This window comes from Myotis nattereri (assembly GCF_964212035.1).
Source record: "Myotis nattereri genome assembly, chromosome: 4".
NCBI lineage: Eukaryota > Metazoa > Chordata > Mammalia > Chiroptera > Vespertilionidae > Myotis > Myotis nattereri.
Window position 1 is genome coordinate 20,740,261 of NC_138079.1, and position 18,099 is coordinate 20,758,359.

The following is an 18,099-nucleotide window of genomic DNA, read 5'->3' on the forward strand; positions in this document are numbered from 1 at the left end:
TATTCATTTCAAACATAATTGGAAAGACTGTTCAGTAGCTCTGTGTAGTTTATAGCAGCAGTTCTCAAGGTGGCACCAGACTTGTAGGATTTGATTCTTATCCACAAGAAAAAAAAAAAAAGAAAAAAAAAAAAACATTGAATGGAGCACCCTATAGTTTAGTTCAATATCACATATTTACCAAAATCAAAAGACTGAAATGACAGGTAGTTTGGCATTAATAAAATTATAGACAAGTTAATTGTGATTTAAAGAAAAAATAAATTCTACAATTGATAGGGAGTGTGGACTCTAATGATAGGATTCATGAGCAATAATTATAAATTGGAATTAAAAAATCCAGTGCCTTTCAGAAACATTTCAGCCAGAGGCCCAAATCAATAATTAAATTTATAATTAGTAGCAATCAGTGTCTTCCCATAGGCATTTGTCACATGATCAGATGGTACCAAGGTTCCTGTTCAGTAATTGCTGTAGAAAGTACAATTTAGAATTATGTGTTTGTAGGGCTGATGTGTGTGTGAGAGCTGATGATGGAGAACAAAGCCAAGCACAGTGTTAGAACAAAGCCAAGCCAATGTTAGCACTCTTTAATTTTTCTTTAAAATGTGCTAGTTTACTCAACTATGGCAAACTGACCTACAACCTGGCATTAAAGCATTTGAGATTAGTTTTATTGACTGAAATTTCAAGTCATAAATAAAAGTATTGCTGGTACAGTAGTTATATATATATACTCCCAGCTTCTTATTAAATTTTTCCTTGAACACATATAAACATGTATCTAGAATTAACATAGTTAGCCTTAATATTTAGGGTATTCTGTGGATAACTAAATTGATTGTTTATTAGAATAATGAACATGGGCTTGATTTGTCAAAAATATAAACTATTTTTTATAGCTGGTGAAATTATTTCTTGTAATTCTTATTCATATACAAGAAAAATTATAGTTATGTAACCTTAAAATTAAAATTTTCCTTTTTTATGTTTTAATATAGAAACTAGGTAGAACTTTATTCCTATTATTGAAGAAAGATATAATAACAAGAAACTAAAAAATCTAATAGGGCCATTCAATTTTTTATCCCGAGTTGCTTCTTCTCTTCTGACATCGATTCTTCTTTTATATACAAATTGGCTGATAATTTTTAAAGTACATGTTCCATTAAAGAAATGTAGATTAATAGCCCAGTAACCAGTAAACTTTTAAAATATGCAAGTTGCACCAACAGTAAATAAATGTTATAAGCAATACTCCAAGAAAAAACATGCCTTGCTCAAAAACAGGTTTTTATTAATTGTAAGGAAGTGATTATTTTTTTAATGTGACAAGGTTACATCTTCCATAATCATCAAAAAAGAGAATGTTTACTGTTTTATTTATATATTTTATGATTTGTAAAATAATTATATTTTCACCAATATCTTCAATGATCATATGTTTTGAAATGCCAGAAAGAGCAACATCCACGAGATGTTCCTGTTTTTACAGAAATAGATAATGCAGGTTTACTTACTTTAATTAGAGGCACAGTGTTAGAAGCAATTTTTTGATCATTATGCCTTTCCTAAAATTACTTCAGTGTTTTTTTCACCTTATTGAAAGATTACCCCAAATTAATTATTTCTCTTTTGTTGTTATAAAAGTGTTGCAATGGTTTATCAGATACCAGAAAGGAACCTCCACTAACCCATTCAAAAAACCCATTGAAGATCCCTCAATTCCACAAGACAGAGAATAAAATCCTCTCAGAGGCTCCTCTCTGCTTCCCCTGAACTGGGTGTCTTCCCTCCTCAAACAGATGGTGTCACTCAGGACCATGGGGTGAGTGGCAGAGACTGAGAAAACTCTGCTGGCAGGAAAAAGCTTGCGTGGAAGCCTGCTCTCCATTCATATTTTATGCTTTATGTTCTGACAAGAGTTCTAATATGAAGTACCTTCCTGTCACTCCATTTTGCAGGCTAGTTATTATGCAAGTCAGGTTCCAGTGAGTTTCAAAGCCTCAGAAAAAGTCTAAAAGATTATATTGGCTGGGCAAAATATGACTTTAGTGTAGCACTGCGAACTAACCCTTGTCTTCCCTGAGGAACAGGTCACCAGGTATCGACTTCACCAGAGTATTATCTGTAAATAGTTTATAGGATAAGGAGTGAATGGCTTAGAAGGAAGTTATTGATAAGTCATGAGGCCAGGTTTGTGCTCTGGGGCACGGCAATGAGGTTCAGATGGGGAAACCTCTGAGAATGCAATTTTCTCCGGATTCTCCCAAAGGCCAGATTTGGCTGCAGCTTTGAGTTTCTGGACACTTTTATGTATGTAGCCTCAGTCCAGCTAATTTTTAAGGCATGAATAAAATATTTCAAATTTCAACTTTTGTGGATTATCAGAATCAATCTTAGAACGGATTTGCCATTACTTAGGGGTAACATAAAGTTTAATTTTGTGCTATTTAATATGTTTAATAACTCAGGAGAAGAAGGGAGAGACTCAGTCAAGAAAAAAGGTATTAAACATTTATAACACAGGAGAAATTTATAGGTTTTCACTGAAGAGTCATTTCATGCCTTAATGTGGCCTAAGTACCTTCCTTGTATATTTCTTCTAATGAAAGAAAGTATATTTCTCAAGAAATTAATATTGTTCACATTATGCCTATTTCTTATTTTTATTATAAAACTTTTCATCCATACAAGAGAAAGTGTGAAATCTAAATGTAAGTTATGCTAGAATTATGTGTAAAAAGTAAATATACTGACCTAATAACATAAATTTGAATATAAAACATTCTATTTCTCACCTAATGTAGTCACTACTCTTATTTTTTACCCTTTCCTTGATTTTTATAATTGTTTCACATATTCATTTGTCCCTATACGATATATTATCATGGTTGTTGTACGTCTTGTTAAAATGCTTTTGGCAGAATTTCTACCCCTTACAATTAAATAAGCGTAACTGCACATTCAGATAAGGAATTTGAATTCTAAAAAGGTTCAAACAGTATCACATGTTTGCTGTTAGTTCAGCTGCGTACAGATTGCCAGTCTTCAGATACCCCGATAACTGCTCTTTCATCCATAGAAAGACAAGATGAAAAATATCAGCCTATCACAAATGCCAGAGAACTTGCTTTTGTAAGATGTTAGAGTGATCCTTATGTTTTCTAATATTGCTGTTTCACCAAAACAGAAATCAGATAACTTAAAAGTAAAATTTGGCATCAGCATTGGAGAAAAGAGGCAAGTTGAAGAGTGGTTGATTTAAAAAACAAAATTATCTATGGGGAAGCCTTCAGTGTTCAGTAAAGTGATACAGACTCTATTATTTCTAAAACTCTTATGTTTGAAATAAATGTGAGTTCACAGAAGAGTTATTAAGAATTGGCAGAGTTCATGTGCATGCTTCATCCTGCTTCCCCTATACTTAGCTTTTTGCTGCTCCGTGGCACACTTGTCAAAACTAAGGAATTAACTTTGATAGGGTAGGATTTACTAAACTAGAAAGTTTGTTCATATTTCACCAGTTTTAAACTAATGTCCTTTTCTTCTGTTGCAGGATGAGGTCCAGAATATCATGGTACATATCTCCTTAGAAACCTTATATCTGTAGCATTCCTCTATCTTTCCCCCTTTTTTTTTCTTTCATCCTTTTGAAACTTTTTAAAGTATCATCAGGTATTTCCTAGAATGTCTTTCAATTTGGATGTGTCTTATATTTTCTCATGATGAGACTGATGCTATGGATTTCAGAGACCATGGCATTTAGGTGTAGTTCACTTCTCATTGCATCCTGTCAGGAGGCAGATGATATTCACATTTTTATCACTGGTGTTATTAACTTGGTCACTTGGTTACAGTGGTGTCTGCCAGATTCATCTACTGTAAAATTACATTTAAAAGTGTTTCCCTACTCTGTTCATTAGAAGGGATTTACTAAATCCAATTTTCACTCAAAGGGGGGACACTTAAGCCTACTTCCTGGAGGAAAGAGTAGCAAAGAATTTTTGAAAATATGTTAAAACCACCACTGTAATTAAGAAATGTTTTTGGTGGAATATTTTAGGGCACCTTTTATTGGCATCTTGTACTCTTCACCTTGAAATATATTTCTGTGACTGAAACCTTTGTAGCCCAATTTTTCTAATGGCAAGTGATGATTGTAATTGTTGAAATTATTTTTGTTTCTTCAAGTTTTCATTGTTAATAAATAGGCAAAAATAAAGTAATAAATAAAATACCCACACATTTTCAGGATAAAATTTGTTCCAAAACCTGTGAGAAAACTTGGAATTCTGTGGATACATTGAAAGGGCTAGGGCTACGCCCTCCATCTTGCCCGAGGGTAAGGGCTATGCCCTCCATCTTACCCTGGATCCTCCATTTTTGAGCAGCCATGTGCTCAGCAAGGAGCTTCTTCCTGGAAGCCCAAGCCTCTGCTAGCCACACCCAGGATTTCTTTAAACTAACCAATGACAATCAAGGGAAGTGCACGCCATAGATATGACCACATCCTGTGTAACAAGACACCGACTTACGCCTGGCCAATCGGCAGGACCCACAGTCCTTTCTCCTCCCCTTACTCCAACCCCCCTATAAAACCCCTCTCCCCACAGAGCTCAGCCTCTCTCTGCCTCCTGCCGCTGCATCGGTGAGTTTGGTCGGGGAGCTGAGCTAGCTTGAATAAAGACTCTTTGCTTTTGCATCGGACTTGGCTGGCTCCCTGGTGGTCTTTCGGGGATCTTGAAATCTGGGCATAACAATATGAAAAGTTTTGTGTTTGTTTTTTAATGTCTTTAGACAAACCACTTACATTCTCTGTTTCTCAGATTCTTGGTCTATAAAGTGATCATTAAAATGGAGGCACATTTTTCTGATGATTGGAATTTTCAGAGCACCTCAGGTTAAGCCATTGTAGTCTCTCTGCCTAGATAATCAAGCCATCCCTTTTCAGAAAACATTGATAGTTAAAGAATAAGCCTTCTATTAACATTCTTGGATTCTTGGCGAAACAAACCTTAATCTAGAATACCAGAAGCTAAATTTAAAACAAGTAATTTTTTTCTAATTTATTATTTACTAGAATTTAAACCTGGAAATAACTGAAACAATGATTCTCAAAACAGATTAGGATGAAGGTGTACTCCTAAAACTCTATACACCTTTGAGAGTTTTGCTACAGGCAGCCACATGTGTGTAGTAACTACCTAATATGAGACAATATAAACAAGTGGGCCATGGCAAGACCATATGTGACAATAGAACTTTGACCCACAACCTCTGCCCTGAACAGCCCAGGAAGCCAAACCACACCTCTAAAGCACTCAGTCCATCCAGAATCGTCAGTACACATTCAGACTGCCAGCTCCTCCCCCCACTTTCTCATGCTTGATTCATTCTCAAGTCATGATCAATAAGAGAAATTCAAACTTGTTATGAAGGATGCCCTGCTTCTAGTTAATCCTTGTGACAACATCTTTCACTCAGTACATGGTAGAACTCTTCCCCTTTTTCCCTGTAAAGTTTTCCCATGCCCCTGCCTGCCTTTGAATCTCTCCCAAACTCAAACGCGGCTCTAGCAAGCTCTGTCAGTAGCTCTGCTCTCATTGAGGTGGACTTCATTTCTTTCAACACGAAGGTGTACTGGAGTAGAATAAAAAAAACAAAAAAAATTATAGATTAAGGGAAATATAATAGAACATTGTAGTGAGGCCATTTTCAACTTATTTTAACTTGGTTTGAAAAATTGATCATGAATGATATGGTTCGATTGACTCGCCTATTATTTGTACACACTGCTCAAGCATAAAGATTAGACTTAGAACATCACTTGTATAAGCATAAGTAGAGATTATATTTAGAACGATGGCTCTTGCACAGCTCCCACAGCAGTTTTCAGCCAAGCAGGCAAGTGACCGAGGGAAATAGCCCTGTCCTCTAATGTGAAGCCTTCTAATTCAGTTAGCCAAAGGCTGCCTCTATCTATTTCTAACAAGAAAAAGTATATACTGCAAGTGCCCCCACAAGACTGCTTTACCACCAGAAGAAAAATTAGAAGTTAATCAGAAACTCGTGTTTTAAGAGAAAACTTATAAAAATAAAATATTAAAAAAGATTTTAAAATGTGAAAAATTATTTGTGTGTACGTGTGTGGAGTAGGTAATGCTATGGTGATGATATTAAAGTGTCCGATAGCATCAAATGCCTGTACACTTGAGATTATATTACTTGGGAAACTTTGTAATACTACCTGTGCCCTCATCTCCATAAAATAGCAATGAGCATTTGGGAAACACAGTAAAAGCTGATGTTCCATATTGTTCTCCCTATGCTCAAGTCCTCCCCTGGGGGCTAAATAGATTTGCTAAACCACATGTTGTTTACCTAATTTTTGTGCCAAAGCATTAATGAGACTCCTATGGGTAATGATGCTTTGCCAAAATATTGGTTCTTCATTTCAATATCACCTTTATTCTTGGCAATACATTTATTTTTTTTTCAACCCATGTTTAAAAAAACAGGATATAATTTGGCATAAGACAAAATACTCAGGTCTTGTTGAACTGCATTACTTTACATAAAATTTAAGTACAAATTTGTTTCAGATACACTATACTGTAAAAGAAAACAATAAACAATAGTAAAATTTGACTTATTACAATCAGTGAGGATGAGTAAAATAACCTGACACCTTTGTCTAGATTCTAATTTTTTAATGTATAACACAAAAGTATAAAGGAATTTAAATTGGCTATATAATTGGATTACGAAGAATGCTTGTTTGATTAACCAAATACCATTTTAAATAATAAGAAAAGAGGGAATTTAATAAAGCTTATATCTTCTTTTTAATAATACATTTCTCAAAATCATAATAGCAATTCCAAAACCCTAAAAGCTTTAAAAACCAAGAGGTTTTTATCGATGTTGTTGCTGTTACTATTTTTTTAAACATATTTTAATTGATTTCAGAGAATAAGGGAGAGGGAGAGATATAGAAACATCAATGATGAGAAAAAATCTGTTACCTCCTACACAACCCCCACTGGGGATGAGCCTGCAACCCAGGCATGTGCCCTGACCGGGAATCAAACCATGACCTCCTGGTTCATAGTTCAATGCTCAACCACTGAGCCAAACTGGCCAAGCAGTTGCTATGACTATTGTTGAACATTTTGTTCAAGTTCATTTGGAAGCAAAACAATTCCTACATGAACAGGAAACTCCTTCTAGTTATTATTTAGCCCACATGGTATAATTATTTATATGTTATAAGCAATAAAATAAATTTGATTTCAGAGTGCAGCCATTCCTGGATCTTAACATGCTTATGGTGTATAAGATACTTATTAATATGTTAAAATCCAAAAGCAATCTGTGTTCTGATACATTTGTGGCCCCAAGAGTTTGCACAAGGGACTGTTAAGGAATTCTTAAAATGGGCTAGTGAAGTAATTAGAAAAAGAAATTAAACAAACAAAAACAAAAACAAGCATTCAAAAAGTAGTTATCTCCAAGGACTTTCTTAGAGCTACATAAAATTAATTTTAAAATGTTACCTTTGAATGAAGAGACATCAAGAGGAAAGTAGTCTTGCCTAAGAATATCATCTTGTTGACTGTGTTGGGCCATCCCGTAAACTCCTTTAATAACTGTCAAACCCTCTTCATTTGAAAGCTAGCCTTACTGGAGGTGATTTAGAAAATATATATCTATAAATTATCAGGGATAGTAGAAGAATATTATTATCTATATATATATAAAAGGCTAATATGCAAAGTGTCCCTGGGGAGTTCAACCTGGAGACCAGGAGTTGATCACTTCCAATGACGTGCACTGACCACCAGGGGGTGATGCAGAACAAAGGAAGGCCCCAGCCAGCAGCCGGCAGCCAGGGAAGGAAGGCCCTGGCTGGCAGCTGGAAGGCCCCAATCCGCCCTGATCGCCAGCCAGGCCTAGGGACCCTAACCATGCACGAACTTTGTGCACCGAGCCTCTAGCCCAGGGGTGGGCAAACTTTTTGACTTGAGGGCCACAATGGGTTCTTAAACTGGACCGGGGGGCCGGAACAAAAGCATGGATGGAGTGTTTGTGTGAACTAATATAAATTCAAAGTAAACATCATTACATAAAAGGGTACGGTCTTTTTTTTTTTTTTTTTTTAGTTTTATTCATTTCAAACGGGCCGGATCCGGCCCGCGGGCCGTAGTTTGCCCACGGCTGCTCTAGTATCTATATAACAAAGCAAAGAAAAAAACATATAAGGAGCCTCCCCCCAAATATTTCAAATGTTGCTTTAGCTTTGACAGAGAAAGGGAGTCACTTAACAAGACATTTATTCTTTAAAAGAGGTGGGGGGAACCTTGAAACTCACAGTGATAAGTAGAATTGATCTAATCTTGATTAATTAAGAGGGCTGTGTAGAATAGTACAGGGACTATTCTGATGTCATATTCAGACTCAACAGAAAGGAAAGTGTCTGTTAGAACAGAGTGGAGTGTGATGGTGCCTACAGATGTATTTACTGACATACTTATTGTGTGACTACATTTTTTTTCTAATTCTTTTCACTTTCTTTATGGATTTTTCTTTTTAATCACTGGTTCCCTTACTAGGTAGAAAGTAGAATGCAGCAGAAGAGCAAAGACGTCACCATGCCTTTGTTAACTATTTTTACAAAGGCAAGCTTTTGTGGTATCCCAGCGCATACATCTAAAGGCTACTCAATGTTGACCTACTCCACCGCCCCTAGAAAGTGAGCTTTATCTCTTCAGGATTTTTAAGACTACCCAGAATTGTTTCCTTTGTCTACAAATTCTTCAGAAAGTTTTAAACAGTAGTTCTATTTGACATACTTGATATGCATACACAGAAGGCCAAATATCAATTCTGTGTCTCTTTGATTGCTTACATAATAAATAAAATGCATTATCTTTTGTTTTCTGTATCCTGCAAATATGAAAAATTGATATGTGATTCTATCCATGTCACTAAAAATAATATTGTTCTTCCCTTTAGTTCTATCACAGAAAAAAACATTCAAAAAGTGTAGAGTTAAAAAGACATTGTATTTCTTTTAGATAGCGAAACATGTTGTAACAATATAAAATTGGTTTATATGATTCTGATGCAAAACTAGAGCCAGAATTTTGCTGTTTCTAAGAAATGATTACAAGTTACTGTATATATATATATGCATTTTAAGAACTATTTATTGAGATCACTAAGATACTATGAATGGAATTAGCATACCCTAGTGCTTGAGAGCCCTGCCATAGATGTTGCACAGACCAGTTTCTACTGTTCAGAGTCTTACATTGTTCATTCTCTGGGTTTTCTCTGTGACATTATTCTTTTTTTAATTTTTTTTATTGATTTCTGAGAGGAAGGAAGAGGGAGAGAGAGAGATAGAAACATCAATGATGACAGAAAATCATAATCAGCTGCCTCCTGCATGCCCCTATTGGGGACCAAGCCCATAACCCAGTCATGTGCCCTTGACCAGAATCAACCTAGGACCCTTTAGTCCACACGCCAACGCTCTACTCAGTGAGCCAAACCACTAAGGGCTGTGACATTATTCTTGACAATTAGCAAATCTAATAATAAAGGTTAACATCATGAATTGTATTTGAGTTACTATTCTTGGAATATTTTATTTGGCAGCTAACCCAGAGACTTCATAGACAACTAGATTTATAAATGAAAATCTGTGAAAAATGGTTTACTATTTTCTAAGAATAAATCCTATCTAATAAAAGAGTAATATGCAAATTGACCGTCATTCCAACACAAAAGATGGCCACCCCCATGTGAACACAAGATGGCCGCCACAAGATGGCAAGCAGGGGAGGGCAGTTGGGGGCGACCAGGACTGCAGAGGAGGGGAGTTAGGGGTGAGTGGGCCAGCAGGGGTGGGCAGCTCAGGGAGACCAGGCTGGCAGGGGAAGGCAGTTGGGGTGGACAAGTTCTACAGGGGAGGGCAGTTGGGGGTGAATAGGCCGGCAGGGGAGTGCAGTTAAGGGCAATCAGGCCAGCAGGGGAGCAGTTAGGTGTCAATTAGGCTGGCAGGGGAGTGGTTAGGGGCAATCAGGCAGGCAGGCAAGTGGTTGGGAGCCAGAAGTCCTGGATTGTGAGAGGGATGTCCTACTTCCCAGTGGGATCAGGCCTAAACGGGCAGTCGGACATCCCTCGAGGGGTCCTAGATTGGAGAGGGTGCAGGCTGGGCCGAGGGACAACCCCCCTGCCCCCCGCCCCATGCAAGAATTTCGTGCATCGGGCCTCTAGTATTTTATAAAAGCCCTTAAATATCAAAGATGTAAAAGGAAAAGCTTACAATATTCAAGCAAATAACATCAATGTGTGATTTGGGTCAGGTGCACAATAATATATGACTGATTCTTCACTTAATTGAAAGATGCATGATTTTCTAAGGACATTCACTCAAATGACATCTTTGAAAAAATTATGCTGCTCAAATAACAATAAACAAAATTATTGTAAACGTCCGTATCAGTTACCTACTAGTACAATCAATCTATGTAGAAATGATCTCAAGAATCTCAGTGACATGTATCTTTAAACATGTATTTAACTCACAAATCTGGGGAATCTCATTAATTCAATTGGACTAACACATGTATCTTTGGCATGCTGATTTGAGTAGGGTAACTCACATGTTTATGGATTAGATGGCTTGCTCTAGGAGGCAAGTGTGTATCTTTATGTCATTTAAAGAGAAACAAGAGAGAAGATGAAAGCACATGAGCACTTTTTATTTTTTTTTGATTCTCTGCATGTATCTCATATCCATCCCATTGGCCTTAGTGAGTTACATGACTGAACTCAGAATTCAAGACTAAGGAAATAGACTCAGCCTCTTCATGAGATAAACTGCAAAGTCATGTGGAAGGAAACACGGATATGAGAAGGCCCTGATCCCAATACATCTCCTTTACCTTGCATGATATTGCTAATAATAAAGGGCGTCCATCCCTGGCCTCTATTGCAGACTATAATTTCATACATTGAATAATCATCTCTATCTGTGATCAGTGCTGTGTAGTCAAGGCCACTTGAAAAGCTACTACTACCACATAAGCTGTTGCTGATCAAATTATAAAGATTGTAAAGACATGAGTTACACTGGAGTCTGTTCCCTTTACTTATGACCCATATTCTATATATAATGATTCATGTTCCCAATTTTTTAAATCTTTGGCATTAGTACATAGAGTTCTCATGAGGCATTTTATCCTTAAAAATAAATCTCATTTCATCTTAGGGCTGGGAGAAAACAGGAAAATTAGCCAAATTTTTTTCTTTTTCATAGGTGAATGATTATGAATACCTAGCTCTGCTGCTGATAAAAGTAAACCAGCAAACAAACAATCAAAAATTGTGAAGGTAGTTTGACCATCTAATCTTAATTTTTAGAGCACCCACAATGGATTTCTAGATAAGATGTCTCACTGCCTTACCTTCCGTGAACAAGAATTGCATTTTTATACTTCTATGCTCCTTAACACAGAGCAGAATCCATTAGTTTTTCAATGTGTTTGCTGAACTGAATTGGATGAAATTATGAGAACATAGTCAGTAATTTTCTGGTGCTTTATAATTTTCTAAAGCATTAGCTGAGGGGAGAGGACAGCATGCCTAATCCTTTTCATTTATTCTGCTATGATTCAATTGGGCAAATTTCTTCCCAGATTTTATCAAAGATGATAGTGAAGATAAAATAGGATTAAGAGACAAAATTAAGATGATAATTTCTTTCTGGCTTCCAATGAGAAAGATAATTGACTAGGTCTGGGTTTCAGGGGTTCAAGTGCACGATCCTACAGGCAGGCTGGCTATTGCTCGTGTGGGTGTGTACAATTTTTTAAAATCAGAATTTTGACTGCCATCTGAGGGTTCTGTGTAAATCTGAGGGTAGGCAATTCTACTCTCAGGCTAGTCTAGCCTTCTCTTAAATATACCAGGTATATTCAACCCCAAAGATATATTTCCTCTTATTCAGAATGACTATTAAGATTATATTATTTTTATGAATTTAATATTCTATTTACCATAATATTGTCATCTGTAAGAAATATGTAGGATAAATTTTAAATAGATAATGTGACAAAATGTGCAACACTAATAAGGTATTTGTCATTTGAAAGATATTCAGATGTGTCCTGGACGGTTTGGCTCAGTGGATAGAGCGTCGGCCTGCGGACTGAAGGGTCCCAGGTTCGATTCCAGTCAGGGGCATGTACCTTGGGTTGCAGGCGCGTCCCCAGTGGGGAGTGTGCAAGAGGCAGCTGATCGATGTTTCTCTCTCATTGATGTTTCTAACTCTCTATCCCTCTCCCTTCCTCTCTGTAAAAATTCAATAAAATATATTTAAAAAAATATTCAGACATTAAAATTCCTTAAGATCCATCATAAAAATTCTATGTTAATAAGGCATAATAAACTAAGCAAGTCTATGTTCCAAATGTCATATGTGTTGTTAAATGCCTGTCAAGATGAACCACTATTATCCTATTTTTAATAAAAATATTATTATCACATTAAGATTTGAAATATGACATTCACAAAAGAAAAAAAAAACACAAAAATATATCTTTGTACTAATTGTATATTTAAGAATAATATTCTTATTAATAATTCAGTACATAAAATTATTTGGTTGGTTTTAAAATATGTTTAAATGCTGAGTAATTTTTCATTTTATATAGGGTTCCAGATCCAGCAAGCTCAAATCTATAACCATCTCTACATATGAAAAAAATGCTTTGCTTAAATAAATAATTTATACTGGGGAGAAAAGGATTAAGAGCGTGGCTAAATTCACTCTCTGCTGAGATACTTGACTTGTTACTATTACTAATTCTGATCACCCATTGCACACTTGACCTTCAACACATTGACACTTTGTCACTGAGAGTGCTGATATCTATACAACAGGTGAATGCAGGTGTTAGTTTATTGAATCATATTTTCTTGTTATATTTATGTTCTTGCAAAATGATAGATGCAGGATAAGTAATTTTACCTGTTTCTGAAAACACTGCAAAATTTAAACAAATCACCAACCAGATAATGCACTAGCATTACATCCCCACTAGATTGTACAAGTGGAATCCCTGACCTCCTGATGGACTTTCTCCCAGCATACCCACTGGCGAGTCATCTTTCCAAAATATGTGACTAAACTTAAAAAGTTTTTCAAGGACCTGTCTGCTTGCTGACCCTGACTGTTTTTATACTTAAGACGGTTTGCTTTTGTGATGACCACAAGTAACATTGAGATATTGGGGTTGGTTAAGTTTTTCAAAAGAAAGGTGTCTCTGTGGCATCCATTCAAATTCATTGTTTCACAGGGGATGTATTTTGAGAAAGGGCAGATGGTAGCATTTCCCAGAACATCTGTTACCCATCATTCTTTCACAGAGCAACCCAGATGCTGTTGACAACTTGTATGTAAATCATGCTGACAATTTGTTCAGTGTCTTTCCTGCTGAGACTGAGGTTGCCCTGGTCATACCATTTATCAGATATGGGAGATACTATGATCCCACATGAACAGCTCCAACTGTGTTTTGGCCAGGGAATAGTAACAGTCATTAAATCAATGGAACGATTTATCTACCTTGTAGTTATCTTCATATTACAGCCAGGATTCCCTACCTTACCTTTTCCTGCTCTTATCTAAACGTGTACATTAGACATTAAATGCTCTACAGAATAGGAACATGCCGAATTGCTTTCTCATACCTGTCCCTAACTTCTCTTATTATTTGTGTGAGGTAATCATTTCTTTGACCTTGCATTTTAAAATTACCTTCATCTCAGAGAAATGACATAGAGGAAAATTATGCATGCATTTCCACATAAATGTCAGATTTTTAGTTTGTAAATGCCTGCTATAAAATATTCACAGTACAGAAGTTACAGAAGTTGATTTACAATCCATTTCAGCCTGAAATCTATTTTATTCTAATTATGTACCTTGCATTAGAATACATTTTTCACATTGTTAGAAAGAAAACAAAAGGAAAAAGAACCACTTCTTTAATTAACCTACCTATGCAAAGGATAAACTGAAGTCATTGGCATTTAGCCTGGCCAGTGCTGCTCAGTGGTTGAGCATGGAACTTTGAACCAGAAAGTCAAGGTTCGATGCCTCTTGGGTTTGTGGGCTCCCCAGTGTGGGGCTTACAGGAGGCAGCCTATCAATGATTTTCTGTCATCATTGATGCTTCTATATCTCTTTCCATCTCCCTTCCTTTCTGAAATCAATAAAAATATATTTAAAACAATTGGCACTTATTAAATGAGTATAGATTTTATAAATAGACTTAATTAGACCATAATAGGAGGGTAAATAGGGAAAATGCTTAATTAAATTTTGAAATACCTAACTTTCTAAAGGCATGATAACATACGTCTTCCTGTTAAAATAATGAAGATAAAAATTGAACATGTGGTGAAGTAATTTTAATACAAACTTACACATCAAAAAACCCACATAGCCTTGGTTGGTTTGGCTCAGTGGATAGAGTGTCGGCCTGTGGCCTGAAGGGTCTTGGGTTTGATTCCGGTCAAGGGCATGTACCTTAGTTGCAGGCACATCCCCAGTGGGGGGGGTGCAGGAAGCAGTTGATCGATGTTTCTCTCTCATCGATGTTTCTAGCTCTCTATCCCTCTCCCTTCCTCTCTGTAAAAAATAAAAAAACAAACAAACACATAATTTGTAAAGTAAAATGTTAGCTTGCAATGTCGGTTAATTTGCATCTGATAGTAATTTATCTCATCTCAGGCATTTTTGTTACATAATTATAGGTTAACTGAGGTAACTGAAAAAATATGTTGGGTTAAAAATATTGTAAATACTTTATATATTTACCTTTTAAAATAATAATATGTATAATATATAATATAATACATATATATTTACAAAATAAAACAGTAACTGTTAGCTTCCCCCTCTACCTTATTAAAATAGGCTCTGAACAAGAACAGTAATTTTTGCACTATAAAAGGAAATAAAGATGATTTCATGTGGGTTATTTTTCAGCCAGCCAGCCTATTAAATTATAATTGCTTTAGACTAAAAGCAATGTTAGATCTTAATTGTACCTAAAATCAAGCCTCCTGGCTCCATAATTCAGGGATACCTATTCTATGTAAAATGTCATACAATTTTAACCAACTTCTTGGGTGGGACAATTTTTTCTTTTAATAAAAGCTTTTAATAATGTGTCGTAGGAGTAAAAGATTTATCTATAACTTACATTTAATATTGTTCTACAAAACATCACAAATCACTGAGGTTGTTCATAAACTAATGTAAGCTTATATTCTCAAAATTTTGGATACATTTTCTAATGAAATAAAGATCAACATGATCTAACATTCATAGTTCCCTCAAAATGTGTTGAATCATTTCAGTTGCCTGACGTGACATTGGAAATCTGTCAATATCTGTAGGACCTATATACCCAACCACTGACAAATTAGCAACAGAACCTTAGATGTACCTGGCTTTTCCAGAGCTCCATTCATATATAACCCAAATTAACACGATCATACCACTATGGGCACTACTTTAATACTTCTGGGAAAACTATTTATGATCATACTTATAGATCAAACTTAGAGATAAATTTCCTTACATTTCCAATCTAAAGATGATGCTATCATTGACTTAACATTTGGTGTGTCCCAGCCTGTAAGCATTCTTGACATGAAAACACTAGAATGATTTAATGATAAGCACTGTTTGTCTCTCCTAGCATATTTGTTTGTATAAATGCATGGCAAAATCAGAGGCAAGCCAAAATTATCTATACATTCTGATCAATAATCTTTCACCAAAAAGCCTTTTATGTGAATCTTTCCCTTCTGTACTTTATAAAAGCAAACCTATTGAGCAGAATTTCATTATGACTTATTATTGTTATTCTTTGTTTTACCCCTATTCATATTTTAATTAAGTCTTATATTAAACACAAATTTAACAAAGGCCTAATTGCTAACACAATTTTATTTTAAAAAAATCAAGAAATAAACTACATTGAACTAATACTGGTCATTGATAACAGAGATAACTTATAGGTAGACAGACCATTTCAGATATGACAAATTCATCTGCTCTTTGTATCGGTCTAAGATTAGGTGTAGGAGAAACAGCTTTTTGACAAAGTAAGTAACAATCTAAAATATTTTAAAGAGGGTTGTGTTTTGTTTTTGTTTTTGTAATTTCATGTAAGACCATGAATTTGGGCATTTAAAATACTGTTTAAACATAAAACATCATAGAAAAAGGGAGACAGGCATCCTATATTCTACATATGTGAGTTTATTATGAAACAGAAGCCAATAACAAAAACATTTTTTCTAGGAATGTAACTCATAAAATAATGTAGTTTGATATTGATTTCAATGAAGTGAAACTTTGCCTAGCCAGGTATATTAGTTTCCTAAGGATTCCATAACAAAGCACCTCAAACTTAGTGGCTTAAAACAAGCAAATTTATTGCCTCACATTTTTGGAGGCTGGAAGCCTGAAATGAAGAGTGGGCAGGGCCATGCTGCTTCTGAAATCTTTCAGCTACTTCTTTGCCGCTCTGGGCTCCTTGTGGTTTGTTAGTACTAATATCTGGTGATCCTTGGCTTGATGCTTTGTAACTCCTGTCTCTGTGTTTATCATCACAAGGCATCCTCCCAGCGTTTGTCTGTCTTCACATGGCCAACATTTTATAAGATGCTGGGCATATTTATTAAGAGACCATTCGACTCTAGTATGACCTCATCTTAACCAAGTACATCAGTAACTACAACATTTCAAAATAAGACCATGTTCTAAGAAGTACTTGAGTTTAGGACTTCAATATTTCTTTTTTGAGGAAATAAAGTCCAACCCATAACACCTGATATTTTTATTATTTCCAAAGCCGACATAACCCCACTCAGTTTATCAAGGAAATTTGGATGTGTTTGCCTGCATACTTTTTTTTTGCCGGGGAATCGACTGAGCATCTCTGCCACCCATGGATATTACTGAATTGTTATAAGGGCAGAGAGATGAATGCTTTGAACATTTTGTAAATTAAAACATGTTGCCATGGGCAATGACTTGCAATTGTGGTATCTCAATCAAAAGTTATCCCAACTTTTAAGGTACGCATAAGCTACAGTTTGGAAACACACACACACACACACACACACACACACACACAACAAACAAACAAACAAAAAACACAGGTGAGCTCTATTAGTGCTAGGACTTTTCTTTGGAGGTTCAACTGGAAGAAAGTACTGCTTTCTCATTCTAAACTTCAAAATAGACAGCTTTTACTCATTTCTTCTTGTAAACATGAGATAAACAGTGGCTTCCATGTATTTTCTAGGTTTGTATTTATACACCACTGCTGTGCTGAAGTGTTTAGCTCTATTCTAGAGGAACTGGGAGCATTACAGACTTCCTAAACCGTGCCACACAATGGTGTGTCCTCAACGTTTAGACATGGTCAGTACATGCATTTCTACTTTAATCCACTGCAGCAGGGAAGACAAATGTGATTTATGTAAATATTTAGAGGATAAAGAGTTACTGAATAATCCCTATGGGAGTGTTTGGCCATGTTTCTGCTCTGGTTGCTGCTGGTACTGCTTTTACTCCCAATTTAGGCCCTTTAAAATGAGCTGTAGCCAGGTCACAGGGGGTGCTTGGGTCTTTCTGCTCAAGGTTAGACATCCTAGCTCCTATCTTCCTTCCTTTATCTCTGAGAGAGTCATGACAATAGAGATAGATTTACAAGAGAGCATGAGATATGTTTCTATATGATTTTATAAAAATATGTTGGCATATGTTAATGTGTTTAAAAACTTCCTGGCTAATACAAATTGATTCCTCTAAATATTTTTTGGGTTTTTTTTTTTTTTTTTGGTTTGTTTGTTTTTCGATTCATCAGACCAATCACTTAAGTTGTTTGTTCAAAAACAAAATAAAACAACTTTTAAAGGCCATGAGGAATATTCTTTTGTTTACAAAAGACAACTCAATGTATTTTTAGCATGTTGTTTCAAGGTGATAATTAGCAG

The 18,099-nt window shown here is 35.7% G+C and overlaps 1 pseudogene across 1 annotated transcript in view; it reads left to right on the forward strand.

The window, feature by feature from the left end:
• Nucleotides 1-5,865: 5,865 nt before the first annotated feature.
• LOC308518113 (pleckstrin homology domain-containing family G member 5-like) overlaps nt 5,866-18,099 on the forward strand; it is a 34,986-nt pseudogene continuing 22,752 nt past the window's right edge. The window contains exons 1-2 of the transcript in view: nt 5,866-5,907; nt 8,616-8,755. The product of the transcript in view is annotated as a pleckstrin homology domain-containing family G member 5-like (transcript). The remainder of the gene's footprint in view (nt 5,908-8,615; nt 8,756-18,099) is intronic.